Source organism: Lygodium microphyllum, chromosome 16, assembly GCF_053477565.2.
Source record: "Lygodium microphyllum isolate KBCC chromosome 16, Lygodium_microphyllum_v1.1.10, whole genome shotgun sequence".
Lineage (NCBI taxonomy): Eukaryota > Viridiplantae > Streptophyta > Polypodiopsida > Schizaeales > Lygodiaceae > Lygodium > Lygodium microphyllum.
The window spans coordinates 146,882,701-146,897,864 of NC_141150.1; positions in this window are offsets into that span (position 1 = coordinate 146,882,701).

Sequence of the window (15,164 nt, forward strand, 5' to 3'; positions counted from 1 at the left end):
TGCCTTGCCGTTGGAGCCGAAAACACTATAGGGGAGGTACCCTACTCGAGGCTTGGCTCTCCTTGGGCGCGTCGCGGCATGGGGCCGTAGTGCGTGTCGCTTGGGTATGGTTAAGTGGCTCGGGGCTTCCCCCAGGAATAGGTGAGTGGGGATGGTGAGTGCAAACAGTGAGAGTGAGGGGGATGGGTAGTCTTTTCATGGGGGGAGAGGTGAGTGGGGTGTTGGCCCAATATGAAGGGTTTCATGCATGAGCCCTTGCGTAAGCACCAAGAACGTTCAAGTGCCTTGAGGATAAAGCTCCTTGCCCGTTGGGGGGAGATAACATGGTGGACTGTGGAACCGTGTCGCGTTACCGTGCCGTGTCGCGCTGAGGCGCCGTGGTGAGTTGAGAAACCGTGCCGTGTCATGTTGGGGAACCATGTCGTGTTATGGTGATATGTCATGTTATGGTGCCTTGTTGAGGCCAAGGGGGCGTGATATGCCGCGTTATGGTGTGTTATGGTGCCGAGGCATGTTTTGGCGGTTTTTGGAGTTTTGTTACACTTGGTATCAGAGCGGGACCCCGTGACGCATCGGAGACGTCTAGAGGCGGGGAGGGGCAAAAATATGCAAAAATAGGCAAAAATTCAAAATTTTTCAGAAAAATTTCGAAAAAATCATAAAAAATTCAAAAAAATTCAAAAATTCATAAAAATTTCAAAAAATGGGAAAACACAAGAAAAGTGGGAAAAGAGTGAAAAATGACCAAAACGGGATGGAAAAAGCGCAAATCGAAGCCGAAAAGCTAAGGATTGAAAATTTGTATGCTTCAAAAAACAAGGTGTTGGCTCAATGGTTCGACTGCGAAGATGAACGGAGGATTTGGTGGGCTACAAAAGTGGATTGGGTGAAAAAAGGATACAATTTTTCTAAAGAAGAAGAGCGTGACTTGGAAAACAGATTGGCCAGGGTGAAAGACAAACAGAGTGACATCAAGACTCTACTTCGAGCGTTAAATGAAAAGATCAGTGAATGGGTTGAAGAACATAGGAGCAATACAAGAATTGATTTGCTACTGATAGAGCGGGAGTTGAGAATGGAAATCATAGAAGAGTATGGGGAGGGGGTAGGTGGAGACAAGATGCCTGATGAAAAAGGAAAAACTGCGAAACCCCAAGTAATTCAAGCGAAGCCATGTAGTCAAAAGACAAATCTTAGTGGTGACGTACCAGATAAGAAGTGTAAAGCTAGAAAACCTCAAGTAACTCAAGAAAGGCCAGATGCTCAAAAGAACAATTCTAGTAACAAGAGTGAGGTAAGGGATGACGACGAAAGCGATAGAGATGCTGAGGCTAGAAGTCAGTTGGCCAATGCTAAAAAGTTATTATCTAGTGGAACACTGGGTACAAAAGAGTGCAATGCTTTACAACAAGTGATGTACCTATTGGAGAACAAGCTGGCGGAGCGCAAAGGTCAATATGAGAAGGGTGCCAGGTTGCCAGAGGCCATGAGTGACTCAGAAGATGAAGGTTCAGAGACCGGGGAACCGGATACATATGAAGAGCCATGGTTAGAGGAGAGAATAGATTGGGATGCCGAATTGAAAATCCGCGAACAGATGATAGAAGAAGCCAATCAAAGAGAAAGAGAAAGGGCCATGTTACATGAAGATCTAGGCCAGTTTGAGGATGCGATGATGGAAGGGGGATGTGAAGGGAGTCACTGGGGTGAAAGAGAAGAGTGGGTGGCAAATGCGCCATACCATAGTCATTGTGACGAACCTGAAGGAGATTACATGTATGAAGAGCCTTTTGAAGATCAGTATGCTAGATACGAAGATTATATGTGGGAAGATAGAGGAAAACAGTTGGAGGGCTATGAGGAACAAGGGTTCGATCCAGAATATGAAGCCAATGATACACAAGGAAAGACGACCTGGGAAGAGGAAAGAGACTATCAAGATGATTACGACAACTTTTCAGAACCAGGGTATGAAGCGGATGCGGACGAGTGGCAGGGTGAAAACGAGGAGGCCTACGGGCCATATCATGAAGAGGATGACCACCTGTTTTATTCAGAGCAACCAATATGGGCAAAGGAGTCCAGTTTCATGTTTGATGGAGTGCTAGTGGAGGAGTGCGCGGAAGAGAAGACGACCTACGGGTCAATTCCATTACCGGAAGGGGTAGTTCTTGAGGAGTGCGCATGGAAGGGCGAGGCAAAGGAAGCCGAGCCCCAAGCAGATGATACTTCGGAACAAGCGGTGGAGGGATCGGATGGAGAGATTGAGGATGTTGGCGGGGATGAAGGGGATGACTCCTGCACCTGGAGGGAGTATAAAGAAATCAGGGCAGACTACTCAGAGACTCCTGGACCTAGGGGGAGTATAAATAATCCAGGACAGGATGGGCTGGGAGCCCGAGAGTTAGAGGGAATGGAGGTGAGGGAAGAACTCGTGAGCCGCGAGTCTAAACGAACGGCCAAACAGGATGAAGAACTCGTGAGCCGCGAGGATAAAGAAACGGCCGTGTGCGAGATGGAGGTGAGGGAAGAACTCGTGAGCCGCGAGTCTAAACGAACGGCCAAACAGGATGAAGAACTCGTGAGCCGCGAGGATAAAGAAACGGCCGTGTGCGAGATGGAGGTGAGGGAAGAACTCGTGAGCCGCGAGTCTAAACGAACGGCCAAACAGGATGAAGAACTCGTGAGCCGCGAGGATAAAGAAACGGCCGTGTACGAGATGGAGGTGAAGGAAGAACTCGTGAGCCGCGAGTCTAAACGAACGGCCAAACAGGATGAAGAACTCGTGAGCCGCGAGGATAAAGAAACGGCCGTGGGTGAAGAAAGGGTTGAAGGAGAAGGCAGGGAACTCGTGAGCCGCGAGTCTAAACAAACGGCCGAACAGGACAAGCTCGTGAGCCGCGAGGATAAAGAAATGGCCGGATGTGGGGTAGAAGATGGAGAAGGCATAATACTCGTGAGCCGCGAGGATAAAGAAACGGCCGTGTGTGGAGTGGAGAGCGGAGGAGAAGGCATAATACTCGTGAGCCGCGAGGATAAAGAAACGGCCGGATGTGGAGTAGAGAAGGGAGAAGGCATGGTACTCGTGAGCCGCGAGGATAAACTAACGGCCGTGTCTAGGGAAAAGGATGAGGAAGAAGGCAGAATACTCGTGAGCCGCGAGGATAAAGAAACGGCCGTGTGTAGGGAAAAAGATGAGGAAGAAGGCAGAATACTCGTGAGCCGCGAGGATAAAGAAACGGCCGGCTGTGGAGAAAAGGGTGGAGGAAGAGGCATCGTACTCGTGAGCCGCGAGGATAAAGAAACGGCCGGATGTGGAGTGGAAAGTGAAGGAGAAAGCGGAAGACTCGTGAGCCGCGAGAATAAACGAATGGCCGAGTGTGGGGAAGGACAGGAGGGAGAAGAGGAAAAAGGTGCAAAGGATTGGACAGGGAAAAAACTTATAGATACTTCAAGAACCAAGGCAAAGGGTGAGACAACAGAGTCGATCCCGGAGCCCCAACAAACCAAGTCAGCTAGCAGGGGGAGGCATGCAAACCTCAGCAATGAATTGCAGGTGTTCTCTTGCGAAACTGATGTGGTCAGAGATGGTGCTCAAGTGGCTGATTACGAGGGAAACAAGCCCTCATGCAGCAAAGAAGACAGGGGTACTGGGGTGCCCCTTATTACTTGCACGTTCAAGCCCATTCCGGTCTCGGGGCCAAAGGGTTGCAACCTGCTGGGTGACATCATCGTGGTCGGTTGGCTTCATGATCGAGCCGAGCAAGTTGCGTGGAGGCTTCACCCTCCAGAGGATCAAAGTCAGATTCGGCTCAATAAGGAGCCTAACTCATCTGCCGAGGCCAAGTGTGAAGGTTTGGTCTCAACGTGTGCCTATAAGGTTTATCTCGGCAAGAGAAGGCCAACGCTCTCAGCCAAAGAAATGGACTTGGCTGTGAGGGCAAGGCGGTATGCGGCAACCCCGTGTGTCGACTTGTGCAAGCTATCCTGTTCTTACTTGCAAAATCAGGCCATTCAGGGCAATTTCGAGGTGGACACAGCGAGAGAGATGGCCCTCGCGTTGCAAGCTAGACGGTCTGATGGCTTTCATCAAACCCATCTAACTTACAAGCAGGTGATCCAGCTCAATTCGGCCAAGTGGGGCCTCTTAGTGCAAGCCGGCGCAGTATGGCAACCTTGTAGCAATGGCCTCTGCATTTACTTGCGCATCATAGAGATAGATCGGGCCAGAGAGGGCCAACACAAAAGGCTTCGGCAGACGTGTGCGCTCAAGTCGAATGTGGCCAAGCAGGGCTCAAAACGAAGACGGATAAAACACGCGGGGATAATGGACCTCGCCAGGAGAGCGCGCCGACACTCAGCACCACAGGTAAAATCTAAGCGCTTTGCAGGTAAACTCCCGAAGATCCGTGCCAGACAGGGCACTTCAAGAAGGAAAAGAAAGACCAGGGACGGCGCGGCAAAATGGGATCGGGCGTTCCGCGCAAGGCGGCACGCGGTTTATGCAAAGAAACGATCTACTGCTGAAGGAGCCGCGAAGTCCAACATCCCATACACACCACGAAGAACTAAGGCGCGGGGTGGTGGACTGCTGCATGCGGGAACAATGGATAGAGCAAGAAGAGCAAAGAGGTACGTGGCCTTACAGCGCATCTCCACGACATCCTCAAACAAGGCATCATCGACTGATCCGGCTACGAAGAGCCCGACAAAAGAAAGTGCTTGCGACGTCAACACCACACTTTAGCATTGGGAAGATCCAACCAGGTGGAGGCGTCTCAGGGCGGCTTGTAAGTATACTTGAGAGCATAACTATGTAGGGGCATTCGTATATTTACCTTCACTTTTTTGAAACTAGGAAAGAGGGTTGGGTTTATTCTTGTAAATAACAAACTCTTAGTACCTACTTAACTCGAAGTGGGCTTCGAGTTCTTTGTAGGGGGGGTGTGTATAGGGGAGGTACCCTACTCGAGGCTTGGCTCTCCTTGGGCGCGTCGCGGCATGGGGCCGTAGTGCGTGTCGCTTGGGTATGGTTAAGTGGCTCGGGGCTTCCCCCAGGAATAGGTGAGTGGGGATGGTGAGTGCAAACAGTGAGAGTGAGGGGGATGGGTAGTCTTTTCATGGGGGGAGAGGTGAGTGGGGTGTTGGCCCAATATGAAGGGTTTCATGCATGAGCCCTTGCGTAAGCACCAAGAACGTTCAAGTGCCTTGAGGATAAAGCTCCTTGCCCGTTGGGGGGAGATAACATGGTGGACTGTGGAACCGTGTCGCGTTACCGTGCCGTGTCGCGCTGAGGCGCCGTGGTGAGTTGAGAAACCGTGCCGTGTCATGTTGGGGAACCATGTCGTGTTATGGTGATATGTCATGTTATGGTGCCTTGTTGAGGCCAAGGGGGCGTGATATGCCGCGTTATGGTGTGTTATGGTGCCGAGGCATGTTTTGGCGGTTTTTGGAGTTTTGTTACAACACCTATAGGGGAGGTACCCTACTCGAGGCTTGGCTCTCCTTGGGCGCGTCGCGGCATGGGGCCGTAGTGCGTGTCGCTTGGGCATGGTTAAGTGGCTCGGGGCTTCCCCCAGGCATAGGTGAGCGGGGATGGTGAGTGCAAACAGTGAGAGTGAGGGGGAAGGGTAGTCATTTTATGGGGCGAGAGGTGAGTGGGGTGTTGTGCTACCACAAAGGGTTTCGGGGGTGCGTCCTTGCGTAAGCACCAAGAAATATCAAGTGCCATGAGGAATTCCCTGCCCGATGGGGGGAGATAACAAGGTGGACAGTTGAGTCGTGTCGGCGCTGGGGCCGTGTCGCGGTGCCGCGTCGTGTTACCTTCCGTGGCGTGTTACCTTCCGTGTCGCCCTCCGTGGCGTGTTTGGCTATGCCGTGCCGTGGTGCCATGTTGAGTGGGAAAACCGTGTTGTGACGCGATATGTCATGTTATGGTGCCGTGTTGAGTCCCAAGGGACGCGATATGCCGAGTTGAGGTGTGTTTTGGAGCCAAGGCATGTTTTGGGGAGTTTTGGAGTTTTGTTACACTTGGTATCAGAGCGGGACCCCGTGACGCATCGGAGACGTCTGGAGGCGGGGAGGGGCAAAAATACACAAAAATAGGCAAAAATTCAAAATTTTTCAGAAAAATTCCGAAAAAATCATAAAAAATTCAAAAAATGGGAAAACACAAGAAAAGTGGGAAAAGAGTGAAAAGTGACCAAAACGAGATGAAAAAAGCACGAATCGAAGCCGAAAAGGTCAGAATTGAGAATTTGTATGATTCGAAACACAAGGTTTTGGCAAGATGGTATGATTGTGAGGATGAACGCAGGATCTTGTGGGAAACGAAGGTGAATTGGCTAAAGTGTGGATATGGATTTTCGAAGCGGGAGGAGCAGGATTTGGAGAGGAGATTGAATGGAGTAAAGACTAAACAAGTTGGGCTAAAAGAAGAATTACAGGTGCTGAATGACAAATTAAAGGAGTGGTATGAAGAGCACAGAAAATGTTTGAATCTTGATTTATTACATATAGAAAGACAATTGAGGTTGGAAATTAGCGAAGAATATGGAGAGATCGTAGCTCAAGGGGGTATGCCGGATGAGAAAGAAAAAAGTATGAAACCCCAGGCAAATCAGAAGAACCCAAGCACAAAAAGGCAGGAAAAAGAAACGGAAAGTGAGTCTGATAGTGAGAGTAGTGAAAGTGAAGTAGAGAAAGAAGGGGACATGTGCGCTGCAGTAGAGGCCCAATTGACAGTGGGGGAAAGGTTGATATCAGAGGGACAATTGAGTCATGCCGAACGTATAAACTTACTACAGGTGATGAACTTATTGAAAAAAGGGTTGGCAGAGCAGAAAGGGAAATGTGGAGCAAAGACCAAGCCACCAGATGTGCTAAGTGAATCAGATGATGAATCCACAACAGATGAACCAACTGCTTGGACGGATGAGACTTACTTAGATGAGCAGATAGATTGGGAGGCCGAAAGAAGGATACGGCAACAAATGATGCAAGAGGCACACCAAATGGAGAGGGCTCAAAGGGAAAATGATTTTACTCAATTTGAAGATGCACCAGAAGAGGATGTGTCGTGCGAGGCAAGGCAATGGAGAGAAGAGGAGTGGGGGGCAAATGAGCCTTACCACGAATATTATGACCAGCCTGAAGAAGCCTACTTTGGAGATCAAGAAGAAGAGTTGGAAGAGGACAGGTGGGCCAGAGGGGATCAAGAATGGAACCCGGATTATTACGCACAATTACAAAGGTTCGAGCACGAAGAACAGTACAACGAGTGGGGGCAAGGAGAAAGTGAGGAGGCCTATGGGCCATATTCTTGTAATAACGACTACGAAACACGACAAGCAGAGCAATGGTGGGCTGATAGGCCATATGATGAGGAGCAACCGGAAGAACTCGTAACAGAGTCAGAGAGTATAAATAAAGTTGTGACCAGAGAGTACCTACGGGAACAAAGAGAGGCCTGCGGGCCAGGTATTATGTTTGATGGAGTTCTCATCGAAAATTGCGCAGAAGAGCAGATGGTTGATAAATCAAATCTTCTACCAGATGGAGTGATCCTAGAGGAGTGCAAACTGGAGTATGGGGGCAAGAAAGACAGTGATCAACTTGAAGTTCTCAATGAATGTGCAAGGTACGAGTATGACGATGGTAAGATTGAGGGAATGGGTGTTTGTAGCGCTGAAGACTCCTGCACCTGGAGGGAGTATAAAGAAATCGGGACAGACAATTCAGAGACTCCTGAACCTAGGGGGAGTATAAACAACCCAGGACAGGATGGGCTGGGAGCCTGGGAATTAGAAGAAGTGGAGGCAGGGGAAGAACTCGTGAGCCGCGAGTCTAAACAAAGGGCCGTATGCGAAATAGAGACTAAAGAAGAACTCGTGAGCCGCGAGGATAAAGAAACGGCCGGATGTGGAGAGGAGAAGGGAGAAGGCATAGTACTCGTGAGCCGCGAGGATAAACTAAGGGCCGGCACAATACTCGTGAGCCGCGAGGATAAAGAAACGGCCGTGCGTGGAGAAGGAAATGGAGAAGGCATGGTACTCGTGAGCCGCGAGGATAAAGAAACGGCCGTGTGCAGGGAAGAGGATGAGGGGGAAGGCATAATACTCGTGAGCCGCGAGGATAAAGAAACGGCCGTGTGTGGAGAGGAGAGCGAAGAAGAAGGCAGAATACTCGTGAGCCGCGAGGATAAACAAACGGCCGTGTGCAGGGAAGAGGATGAGGGGGAAGACATAATACTCGTGAGCCGCGAGGATAAAGAAACGGCCGTGTGCGGAGATGAGAGCGAAGAAGAAGGCAGAATACTCGTGAGCCGCGAGGATAAAGAAACGGCCGTGTGTGAAATGGAGGTGAAGGGAGAACTCGTGAGCCGCGAGTCTAAACGAACGGCCGTGTATGGAGAAACAGAGTTGAGGGAAGAACTCGTGAGCCGCGAGTCTAAAGAAACGGCCGAAGGCAGAGTGGAAGAGGTAGATCAAACTCGTGGAGCCGCGAGTCTAAACGAACGTGCCGGATGGGTTGAGGAACAGGTGGAGGCTAGGGAGACGGGAGATCCTGAAGAACTCGTGAGCCGCGAGTATAAACAAATGGCCGTGTATTGTGACAAGTGGGTGGATGAGATGGACAGTGAAACCAGAGGAGCAGGTGACGATGGGAAGGGCTGTGAGAAAAAAAGGGAAAAGACAGAGACGTGTGCGGAAGAGCAAGATGAATACGATGTGGTGAAAAGGCCCAGGGCGAAGGGGGTGGTGATGACAGAGGAAACCGAAAGACCACAAAAGATTGAGGCCGCGGGAGAGGGGAATCATATACATGCTAATCAAGAACTACAAACACTTTCACACAAAACTTTGGAGCAAAAAGATGGGACTACATCGGCTGAATCAGAGGGAGACAAGCCCTCATGCAGCAAGGAAGGTAGGGGTGCTGGGGCGCCCCTCGCAGGGACAGATAGTGACGAATGGACGCTCTTGAGGGGGACTCAAGTCGCTGAGGTGCATGAGGCTGGGGACCCTGCGCTTCGGATGAGAGTGTCTTTCAGGAAACCCACTCTGATCTTGAAGTCCACAAACACATTCAAGCCCATTCCGGTCTCGGGACCAAGGGGGTGCAACCTGTTGGGTAACATCGTGGTGGTTGGTTGGCTTCACGATCAAGCCGAGCAGGTTGCGCGGAGGCTTCACCCTCCAGGTTTGCAAGGACAGATCCGGCTCAGTGAGGAGCCCAACACAAGTGCAGAAATCAGGTGTGAAGGCTTGGTTTCAACCTGGGTCACTAAGGTTAGTCCCGGCATCAAGAGGCCATTACTCACAGCCAAAGAAATGGATTTGGCTATCAGGGCAAGGCGACATGCGAAAATATCGCATATCAACTTGTACAAGCTTTTCTGGTCCCACTTGCAAAATCAGGCCGTACAGGGCCATGTCGAGGTGGACACAGCGAGGGAGCTGGCCCTCGCGCTTCAAGCTAGGCGGTTTGATGGGTCTCATCAAGTCTCTCTAGCTTGTACGCAGGTGATTCAACTCAATCTGGTCAATCAGGGCCTTTTAATGCAAGCAGGCGCAGTTTCGCTACCTATTAGCAATGGCCACGGCATGCATGTGCGCATCACCGAAGTGAATCAGGTCAGAGAGGGCCGACACACAGGTTTTCAGCACCAACGGGCAATCAAGTCGGATCTAGCTAAACAAGGCTTGCTACCTCTCCACGCTACTGGTATGCAGAGTTATGCAAAAAGGAGAAGGGTAAAACATGCGGGAGCAATTGATCGCACTAGGAGGGCGCGCCGACACTCGACCCCAAAGATTAAAGGTTCGTGCTATACAAAGACATTCCCGAAGATCCGTGCTAGATGGGGCACTCGAAAGAGAAAGCGAAAAGCAAGGGGTGGCGCTGCGCAGTGGGATCAGTTACTTCGAGCTAAACGCTACGCAACTGTAGTGAAGAGTTATCCTGCTACGCATCACATAGAATCGCGCAGTCCAACGAGAATCAAGGCGAGGAGCAAAGGACTTCTTCATGCAAGCGCGATGGACAGAACAAGGAGGGCAAAGAGGTACGTGGCCTTCAAGCACATCACCACGACGTCCTCAAGTGGAGCAGCAACGAAAGATCCAGGTACAGGGAGCACAACAAACAAAGGAGCTTACGACGCCGACACAACATCTTAGCATTGGGGGAAGATCTAACAAAGTGAAGGCGTCACAAGACAACCTTGTAAGTATATATGAGCGCATAACTATGTAGGGGCATTCATATAGTTACCTTCACTTTTTTGAAGTTAGGTATGAGTGTTGGGATTACTCTTGTAAATAACAAATTGTTAATACCTACTCAACTCGAAGTGGGCTTCGAGTTTTTTTGTAGGGGGGGTGTGTATAGGGGAGGTACCCTACTCGAGGCTTGGCTCTCCTTGGGCGCGTCGCGGCATGGGGCCGTAGTGCGTGTCGCTTGGGCATGGTTAAGTGGCTCGGGGCTTCCCCCAGGCATAGGTGAGCGGGGATGGTGAGTGCAAACAGTGAGAGTGAGGGGGAAGGGTAGTCATTTTATGGGGCGAGAGGTGAGTGGGGTGTTGTGCTACCACAAAGGGTTTCGGGGGTGCGTCCTTGCGTAAGCACCAAGAAATATCAAGTGCCATGAGGAATTCCCTGCCCGATGGGGGGAGATAACAAGGTGGACAGTTGAGTCGTGTCGGCGCTGGGGCCGTGTCGCGGTGCCGCGTCGTGTTACCTTCCGTGGCGTGTTACCTTCCGTGTCGCCCTCCGTGGCGTGTTTGGCTATGCCGTGCCGTGGTGCCATGTTGAGTGGGAAAACCGTGTTGTGACGCGATATGTCATGTTATGGTGCCGTGTTGAGTCCCAAGGGACGCGATATGCCGAGTTGAGGTGTGTTTTGGAGCCAAGGCATGTTTTGGGGAGTTTTGGAGTTTTGTTACAACACCTATGAGGGTAGTACTCCTCCCTCACCCACATGATGGCGTCGTGGTATGCAAGTTGATAGCGTCCACCCTCTGTCTGTGATTTTCTCGTCCCTCTAGCCTTCTTGGCTTCTTGTAATTATTCTCGTGCCTCCGTTGCACTTCATAATATACATATCGAGTTACCTCATTTCCGTGTCGTGTTACCTTGCCCGTTACGTGTTACCTGCGGTTTTCCGTGACGCGTTCCGTGTCGCGTTCCGTGTTACCTCCAAAAACGCTTCCGCATTGCTGTGGGGCTACCGAATAGAGGGTGATCCCTCATGAGGCAGGCTCCATAGGGTGGGTGTTGCCTACCCAAAGACGGCACCGAGGGGTCGTCGTCACACTTGGTATCAGAGCAAACTCCTCGGCTGGTGCGTAATGACCCCCGAGTGAGGGAGTCCTGGGCAAAGTAGGATGGGTAAAAAGAAGAAAGGTGCTGGAAAAGTGAAAAATGAGCACAAAAGTGTGGATAGGCCTGAAAAAGAGGCCGAAAAACTGCAAAATGAGCAGTTTTATGCTGAAAAACACAAGAATTTGACTCACTGGTCCAAAAATGAGGCCGAAAAACGGCAAAATCAGAATTTTTATGCGAAAAAACTGGAAAACGAGCAGAAAGAAGTAGAAAAAACTGATTTTCAGGCCGAAAAACGGCGAATTGAGCAGAAAGAAGCCGAAAAAACTGGATTTGAGGCCGAAAAACGGCAAATTGAAGATTTTTATGCCGAAAAATACAAAATTTTGGCCCAATGGTTTGATTTTGAAGATGACAGAAGAGCTCTCTGGGCCACCAAGGTGAAATGGTTGCAAGGTGGTTATCAATTTTCGAAGCATGAAGAAGTAGATCTAGACACTCGTTTAAAGCTTATTAAGCAACAGCAGATACATATCAAAATCAAGCTTGAAGAAGTCAATGATAACATAATCGAGTGGTCTGAAGAACACAAGAAAAACCTGTCATTCGACCTCGTGTTGGTGGAGCGAAAATTACAAATGTTCATGACAGAAGAGTATGGTGAAATCATTGCACAGGGGGGTATGCCAGATGAGAAGCGAAAAATGGACACATCTCCATTATGCCAGGATACAGAAGATGCTGAAGGCTACTCCTCTGATAGTGAGTACGAGTCAGAAAGTCAGTCAGAAGAACAGTGTGCTGCTAGGCTTAATTCACATGCAATTTTGGAGTCAGAAAGTGCTAGAGTTGCACAAGATCTATTGAATGATCCAGATTGTTTGTCTGCAGCAGAATGCACGATAGCCATGGCCGAACAGATGATATCACAGGGCCAACTATCTCCCGAACAGCAGATAATGCTACCTCAGATGGTAGAAAGAATGAAGCAAGCGCTGGCAGCACAAAATCAACAAACTCAGGATAATGTCCAGGTACAGCTCAGTAGTATGAATTCAGTATATACAGATTCCGATGCTGAAGATGAGCAAAGGGTCAATCAAGAAGAAGCAGACTATGAGCAGTATTATTGGAGAGCAGAAAGCTGGCGTGACGACTCAATTTATGATCAACACATACAGGATAGCCATACTTCAGAAGGAAGTGATCAAGAATATTATGAGCAACCATTGGGTCTAGATCAATCAGTTGTGGGCAGTGAGTCCTATATGCAAAATCAGTATGAAGAACTCGTAATGGAACGGGCGAGTATAAATGAAACCGTGGTCCAGAAGCCTCCAGTTTACATACAAGGGGCCAGTGTGCCTAGTTACATAGTAGATGGAGTGCTTATAGAAGACTATTATGAATGGCAAGCGACCTCTGGGTCGGATTCAGATATAGAAGAGCAGCCTGAAGAACTCGTAGTGGAACGGGCGAGTATAAAGGAAACCGTGGTCCATCAACCTCCAGTATGCTTACCAGTGGCCTTTGGGCCTAGTTATTTATTTCATGACGTCTTGATAGAAGAATGTGCTGAAGAAAAGACGACCTCAGAGTCGCATCTATTATCAGATGGAGTGATCCTGGAACAATGTATTATTCTAGATGAGGCAATTTTAGCCCATCCCCAACCATTTTTCCCTCCCTATGGCATGCAGTCGATTTCGTACTCGCATGATCCATTTTGTTATGAAGACTCCTTGAGCCGGGAGGATAAACGAATGGCCAGACCACAAGGTGTAGACTCCTTGAGCCGGGAGGATAAACGAACGGCCACATTCCACGCTGACATCCTTGAAGACTCCTTGAGCCGGGAGAATAAACGAACGGCCAGAAAACAAGAAGAAGCAGAAGAAGAAGAACAAGAAGAAGAAAAAGAAGAAAAAGACGAAGAAGGAGAAGAAGAGGAAGAGAAAGGAGAACAAGAAGAAGAAGAAGAAGAAGAAGAAAACGACGAAGAAGAAGAAGAAGAAGAGGAAGAAAAAGGAGAAGAAGAAGAAGAAGAAGAAGAGGAAGAAAACGAAGAAGAAGAAGAAGAAGTAGTAGCAGAAGAAGAAGATGAAGCAGAGCAGAATGCAAATCTTATAGCAGACGAAGTCAAGCCTGAAGCAGATGAGGAAGATAATCGTCAGCAAGGGAGAGCGGTCTGTATATCCTTACAGGTGAAGGCAGAAACCGAGCTCCCAAGTTCAGATGATGAAATCCTACTGTGGAAGGAGACCGACATGGACCAGTTTATGCCGCGATGGGGTGAAGCCCTCCAGGGGAAAAGGGGCCATACGGAGCCGGATGCGAGTTCGCGGATTGGTGACCCTCCCTTTGGTAGCATCGGGCTGCTGGAGGTCATGATCGGGTTTGAAGAGTATCCGTTTTATGCAGAGAAGGGCAGAATTGAAGACTCCTTGACCCAGGAGGATAAAGAAAGGGCCATACAAGAGATTGAGGACACATTTCTTCACTCCTTGACCCAGGAGGATAAAGATACGGTCCTTCACCATGCGCTACAATTAAACGACTCCTTTGGCCGGGAGAATAAAGAAACGGCGACATCTTCTCGTGAAGACTCCTTTAGCCGGGAGAATAAAGAAACGGCCATCCTGGATGATGAAGACTCCTTGTGCCGGGAGGATAAACGAACGGCGACAGTGGATGATGAAGACTCCTTTAGCCGGGAGGATAAACGAACGGCCACAGGTTATGTGGAAGACTCCTTTAGCCGGGAGGATAAACGAACAGCCACAGGTTATGTGGAAGACTCCTTATACCGGGAGGATAAACGAACGGTAACAGTTTGTGTTGAAGACTCCTTTTGCCGGGAGGATAAACGAACGGCCAAACAGTTTGTTGAAGACTCCTTGCGCCGGGAGGATAAAGAAATGGCTATGCTTCTTGATGATCTTTTCGAAGGCTCCTTCTGCCAGGAGGATAAAGAAATGGCTATGCTTATTGAGGATCTTTTCATAGACTCCCTGTGCCAGGAGGATAAAGAAACGGACAACTCTTCTTCACATTATGTTGAAGACTCCTTGCCGCGGGAGAATAAAGAAACGGGCACTTCTCAGGTTCAGCCTGAAAAGACACCAAGCTCCCTGAGCCAGGAGCCTAAACGAACGGCCATTTATCCAGTTACTATTTGGTACTTGAATCGAGTACATCTTCGAAGGATAAAGATCTCCCGTCGCCAGGAGTATAAAAGAATGGCTTATGTGCAAGCTGCGAGGAGAGCAGTCCAACACTCGCGGTGCCACGAGTATAAACGAACGGCTAGTTCCTCTTCACTGGACGCTTTATGCGTCATTCTAAGGATTGGAAACTCGCGTCGCCACGAGTATAAACGAACGGCAAGTCCTATTGCCTTTGGCGCTGCAGGCGTCATCAAAAGAGCTACACACTCGCGTCGCCACGAGTATAAAAGAACGGCTGCTGCTCGGTTAATTGGCGATGTAGCTGCCAAGACGAGGGCTGAAGACTCGCGTCGCCACGAGTATAAAGGAACGGCGATCCCCCCTTTATTGGGTGCTTTATGCACCACCAAAAATGCTACCTTCGCAAGACGGCGGCATACTCGAAAATATTGGGCTTTCCTGGCCCAATTATTTTTAAGGGGAGGTGCGTCATCACAACGCACCTACTATCTGAACAAAGGATTGACAGATCAGGCCAATTGGGGCCTTCTTTTCCAGATGATCCAAGGAGTGACAAATCAGGCCAATTGGGGCCATAATCAGAAAGTTTGGGCTTACCTGGCCCAAGTTCTTTTAAGGGGAGGTGCGCCATCACTGCGCACCTCGCGCAAGC